Source organism: Seriola lalandi, unplaced genomic scaffold, assembly GCF_002814215.2.
Source record: "Seriola lalandi dorsalis isolate HSWRI2012SDOR001 ecotype SW California unplaced genomic scaffold, Sedor1 jcf7180002054783, whole genome shotgun sequence".
Classification (NCBI taxonomy): Eukaryota; Metazoa; Chordata; class Actinopteri; order Carangiformes; family Carangidae; genus Seriola; species Seriola lalandi.
In genome coordinates, this window is record NW_019525336.1 from 163253 (window position 1) to 169209 (window position 5957).

The 5957-nt window shown below is 45.1% G+C and overlaps 1 protein-coding gene across 2 annotated transcripts in view; it reads left to right on the forward strand.

Annotated features, from left to right (window-relative positions):
* Nucleotides 1-1838: 1838 nt before the first annotated feature.
* The window catches only part of jcada (junctional cadherin 5 associated a), a 21513-nt gene continuing 17394 nt past the window's right edge, over nucleotides 1839-5957 (forward strand). The window contains exon 1 of one of the 2 annotated variants that reach the window (XM_023425513.2): nucleotides 1839-1930. The gene's annotated coding sequence lies outside the window, so the exon portion shown is untranslated. Of the gene's footprint in view, nucleotides 1931-1972; nucleotides 2281-5957 lie in introns of those variants that run through there. The other variant, XM_023425514.2, reaches the window with a different exon arrangement.

Below are 5957 nucleotides of genomic sequence, written 5' to 3' on the forward strand. Positions count from 1 at the left end.
TATCTAAATGCTTCATTCTTTCAGATAAACTGTGCACAAATGCCACAGGGAACTCAAACCCCATTGTCTGTTTGACTTTATTAAGTCACTGTGGATGTTTTTCTTCACATACTATAGGCCACAGGACACGCTAAGTCAACAACTGGGACAATGGCTAACTTTACAGGAAAAGCGATAATCATCGAGTAGGTAATTCGAAATTAAGCTGACTTCATGTAAACATAACCGTTATTGCTGGGAGGCTATTACCAAGGGAACACATTAACAGCTGTGATCAAGCCAACGCAGCCATTTCAAATAAATTAAGAGGATGTATTTCAATGGTCAGATACTAGGCAGTCCACCTAAATTATTTCCACTGTGGGAATACACAAGCCAGGGCCGACAGAAGCTCACCAGCCTCCCTTAGTTTCAGGGGAATTCAGTTATATACAACATCTGTGTCAATATTATGGAGGTTTTAGGGTCCTCAGTTCTTTTTAAGAGGTGGAAAAGGAGTACAACTTTCAGCTCCGAAGGCTTGGAGCCAGACGGACCTAAAGTAGGTTTTGGCAAACCTTACAGGAGAACGAAAACAAAAAATGAGGACTTAAAGTTTGATCAACTGCTCTAAATAGCTTTTTATACTAACAAGGTTAAACATGCAGAGATGAAGTTGTACTTATTCTGCAAAAAAAGACCCCCTCCAGCTTTTTTAGCTTCATGTTTTAGCTTCAAGTTAATTTAACTGTAGGTTAGTGTGCTGCTTCATTTTTCAAGTAACAGATTAATCGTTTGATCTATAAAACATTAGGAAACAGTGAAATAAATGCCCATCACAGGTTTATAGGACGACCAGCTAAGGGTCATGTCTTGTTTCTTCCAAACATGACACTTAGAATTGAGACCAAATAGTTTAATCTTGGTTTCATCAGACCAGATAATCCTGTTCCTCTCTGTCTGAGTCTTTCAGATTTTCTTTTTTTTTTTTTTACTTACAAACTTTCACTGAGGAAAGGTTTCTGTCTGGTCGCTGTGACCAGTTCTGGAGGTTTTGTCCCATCACCACACAGGATCTCTGGAGCTCAGCCAGAGTGACCTTCAGGTCCCCAGCTCTAGGAAGAGTCCTGGTTGTTCCAAACTTCTTCCATTTGAGAATGAGGAGGCCACTGTGCTGGTGGGAACCTTCAATGCAGCAGAACATTTGTGCACAATCCTGTCTCTGAGTTGAAATATTATCAGCTGTGAGACCTCATATAGATAGGTGTGTGCCTTTCAAGATCACGTCCAATCGGCTTGTTTAACTGCAGGTGGACTACAAACAAGGTGTAGAAACATCTCAAAGATGATCAAGAGAAATTGGAGGAACCTGAGCTAAATTTCAAGGGTCATAGCAGAGTGTCCGAATATTTATGTCAATGTGATATTTCAGTTTTTTCCTTTCTGATAAATTTGCAAACATTTCTAAAATTTGAATTTAATGTTAGCACTGTAAATACACTAAAGATGTGTGGAGGTGACGGGTGATGGGAATCTTAGATACATCTTTATATGCAAGTAATCAACCTTTACAGGCTGACATTAGTTATTCTGATGTAAATTATGTGTCAGAGTAATTACACTATGTAAATTATACAAGAATTTAAATTCTGTAGTCTGCCTTCTTATAGATAGATAGATAGATAGATAGATAGATAGATAGATAGATAGATAGATAGATAGATAGATAGATAGATAGATAGATAGATAGACTGATCACTTTGTGTGTGAAGTGACCTTATCTCTGAGCAGCATCCAGCTGCCTCCCCGCTGGAGAAGAGGGATGGCTCCTCAGTGCTGTGCTGTAGTGTAGAGGGGCTGTTCCCTCAGCAGATCCCAGCTCAGTCCGTCCAGAGCAGCGGCCGGGATGACCGCCGGGGACTAGGCGGCAACGCAACAACGCATTTCACAGGTAAAAGTGGCTCCAGTTTCGAGCGATACAGCAGCGTTTAATTGCGGCTTTTGTTTGGGGTTCTGTGTTTTTAAATTTGACGACACATGCGGACGGCTGAGGAGGCGAGCTGCCGCTGCCGCTGCCGCTGCCGCTGCCGCCGCCGCCGCCGCCGCCGCTGTGAGGAGGTAGACAGAGGTTGAGAGACGCATCTGCTCTGTTCAACATTTCCAGCGGTCCCTCAAGTTGCAGCCAAGCCAAGCCAAGCCAGCTACCTCGGCGCTCTCCTGCCCGGCTGTCCCTGCCTCCTCTGCCCGGGATTAGGGGATTTAGGACAGCACTGTGGCACTTTCAGGACGCGACAGTAGAAGGTGAAGGAGTGGGAGGATGGCGGTGTTTATTTATTTTTTTCAACTTGAAGCGTGTGCGGTGGCGACTGCCACTATTTGCGGACGCGCTCCTATCAGCTGAAGGTTAAAGATTGCTGATGGAGCTAGCCAGGCTAGCTTTAGCCCTGTGGTGCCGTTCTCTCTGCTGTGGGAGAGAGGCCAAACTCCCTCCAAATTACGCAGTTTTATATGTCCTGTCTTACGAGCAGAGATTTTTTTATCGTGAAGAACACTAATTAAGGACTTAAGCTACATCCTGCGGCCATGGCTTGTATTCGGTAGACAGTCTGTGTTACTCCAGACATCTGTCACTTATATACAATTTTAACTTGTAGAATTGCTTTGCCTTAATTTTCCTCCGTGGGATTCCTTCCACAGTGTGCTGTGCTTGGGGATGTGAAGCAGTCGGAGTTATAAAACAGAGCTACCACTGAAATGCAGTCTTTATAGTGGGTCATCCATATGCCGAATTCAACCAAGGACTCGTACTGCTCAGTGGAAGGTCTGAAGTCTGGTTAAAACAGGTATGCATGTAGTTCTCACTGGAGCTAAAGCTCAAACAGGCAGATGTTTTCACGGAATGTGGTGTGGGGTTTCTCCCCGCATCTGTGAACTGCGCGCATCGGGGCTAGGCTAGTATGCTACGACAGCAACCTGCAACAGAACCAGCGGGGGCTAGCATCCTGCCAAGCCTGTCAATCATTTCATAACGACATGGTGACAAACACTCGGGTCCGGCTGCGCGCACGGCTCTCGGTTCTGGTCGGATGCTTTGGGAAGAACAAATGGCGAATGGAAATGAGCCGCAAACAGCCTTTGGCAAATGGTCTGCCAAGTTTAGGTGGCTTTGATGTTTGCATGCTGTCACTTTGTCACACCTGCAGCATGTTTGCATGATGACGGCTGCTGCTTGACCTCTCCTTCTCCTTCCCCCACGCAGCCTCCTGCACACACTGCCTTATTCTATAACCTTGCATGGGTGCACTGTCAAAGCAGCCATCCTGCTGTCAGTTTGCTTATATTTATAAATAATGTTAGGTGCTTAGATTTACGTGTCAGCATTGAACGTTGAACTTAAAAGGTTTTTTACTGTGTAGTTATATTTAATAGCCTACAACTCTGAATAGATGAAACACTTCCCTCTGCTCTGCTCTTTACCTCAAATTATGTCACAGTGATTGCAACTGCTTAATGGCTTTCATTTTTAGAAGGTCTTGCACATAAATTGTTGCTGTCACTTGGGGACCTCTAGAGGACAGATTGTCAAAGCCAAGATTTTTTACCTGATCTGTTCAAGTTCAAGATGATGTTATTACTTTATTATCCCAGTGTTGCTGCAGTGAACAACCTCAACCGAAGCAGCATCATCTTAAGTGTATGTGTTTGTGTTGTAAATCCCATTTCATCCCACCAGATTCGATCAAGCCGCTGTTATCAGGGCCGGTCTGTCATGCCCTCAGGTCTGATTATTTTAGATTGTGTTGTTTATAGTATTTATGGAAGTACTCTTCACATTGCCCAGGAGTGATCTGTTCCCACTTGCTCAGACCTTTCATAGCTGAGTGAGCTTACATCAAAAGCTGTTAGCAAATGTCAGCAAAGAGACATTTTCAGGAGAGTGTGCAGGATTTTGTACAAACCAGAAGCTGACGAGTTAAAAAAAGTCAAAACAAAGCCCAGACCAGCAACCGGCTAATGTGCAGTTTCACAGGAAAGGGTAAGAAAGATTTTGTGTGTGTGTGAGAGTGTGAGTGCACATGTGTTATGTGGTAGGTCTTTCACACATCCTTGAGACTGGGATGGTGTGTGATCACAAGGCCCTGCTAGATGCCCTGAGGAGGGGTGGGGGGGGTATGGTGGGACGGGGTGTGTATTAAGAAGGGAAGCAGCTCATTAATTCCTTCCAGCAGCGGAGGGAAAGGGTTGGTCAGCGAAACTGGAGGGGCCTTCCACGGCTATGAAATGAGTCATAGCAGGTTCAGTTTTCAGGAGTGGTCCAAACAGTGTGCGATAAGTGAGGGTTGGAATAACTTCCTGGTGTTGCAGGGAGTCTGCTTAACCTAGGGCTAGACTTTCCCTTTCCACTACTCCGTGTGTGTGTGTGTGTGTGTGTGTGGTGTGTGTGTGCTGTTTTAACATCTTTGATGGTAGACAGCCCTGTCCTCTCTGTCTGCCAGTCTTTAGCTTTATTTCTAGGCCAGGCACACCAAGAAAATGAGTTGTTCTGCGATAGGGTAGCCGTAGCTGTAGCTGAAGCCGAAGCCTCCGTGAAAGTCATCATGATGTTTTGCCCGGCTACAGGGATCCCCTCGGAGGTCCTGTCTGATGTCACATGTGATGTCAGAGCAGAGGTGACGCAGGCAGGAGGAAGGAGGCTGGTGGATGAAGCCAGCCAGAAACGTGTGAAAGCTACTGACATCTGCCAGGGCGCCTCTCAGAGCGAGAATGCGGGGCAGTGAATCGGAGGCATGAAATGAAACGGGATACACACTCTGTGCATACGTTGTTATGTCCTGGCTGAGCGCTAGCTGCTGGATGTCCACATGTCTGGCAGATGGTTGAGCTGTCTGCTTTGTGATTTCTGTTTGTCGGTTTCCTGCCAATGCAGTGATTAAGCCCTTGTGATAACCCTGACCATTCATTTTCATGTGTTTACATAGCAGTTTTCCACATTCGTCAGGCATCATAGCAACACTTCAGTTACATTGTGTGGAAGAGCCTTTTGCATCCCACCTGTAATCTGCATCACAGTCACCCGTCAACATGATTCTGCTGTTGCCTCGTCCTGCCCGCTGTCTTTGAATATCATACTCTAAATGTGCTTAAGCTTTCTCGATGTAGCATAGTCTCATGGTGAAATATGTTTATGTTGGCTTGTTTAATACATTTCCCTCTACAATACTGAGCAGGAGGCATGCAAAGTCCACATCTGATTAGCAGGAAGCCCGAGCGTGCTAACCCTTTGATCACTGTGTTGCTGGCTGATAAACCATGCGACTGTCATCTCTAGCAAGCCCCGGACCTTGACAGACACTAATTACCATGAAGCCAGTTTGGCAGGCTCAGAAACAGCATGGCTTGGGAATAGTTCAGTGCAGGTGAAGCCTACTGTGTAGCAGAACAGTGCCTCGTTGGATTAGCGTGCCTAATAACCTCCTCCTTTATGTTTTTGTTTTTTCCTCTCATATGAAATGATAATTTTCAAATGCTGGCATCAGCTGTGGTGTATCGGAGCAAATGTTCAGCCCTGCATCTCCCTGCACATAATGTATGAGTGCTGGATGCATTCAGGTGAAGAAAATCTCATGACGTCAAATTCCTACGTTTCAGCTAAACTGAGCTAAGCCTGCTACACAAAGGAAAATGAGTCCATTGATGTAATTACCCTTGCATCGGCAGCGTCTTATTGGTTGCTGTGCAGCTTTGCCTTTAGTTTGCATTAATGAACTATTAGCTATAGCGTTCTTGTGCGTCAGCCACTTGTTATTAAGATTCTTCTTTGGATTGAAAAAAACTGATGCTGCATTAAAGTTGGATGACAAATGTTTGGCTGGTCTACTTTTTGACAGTCTGAGATGAATCAGAGCCACGCCATAGTGTTGCAGACTGTGATGTGTTTGAATATGGTGAAATAAAAACAACACACACACACCCCCCAC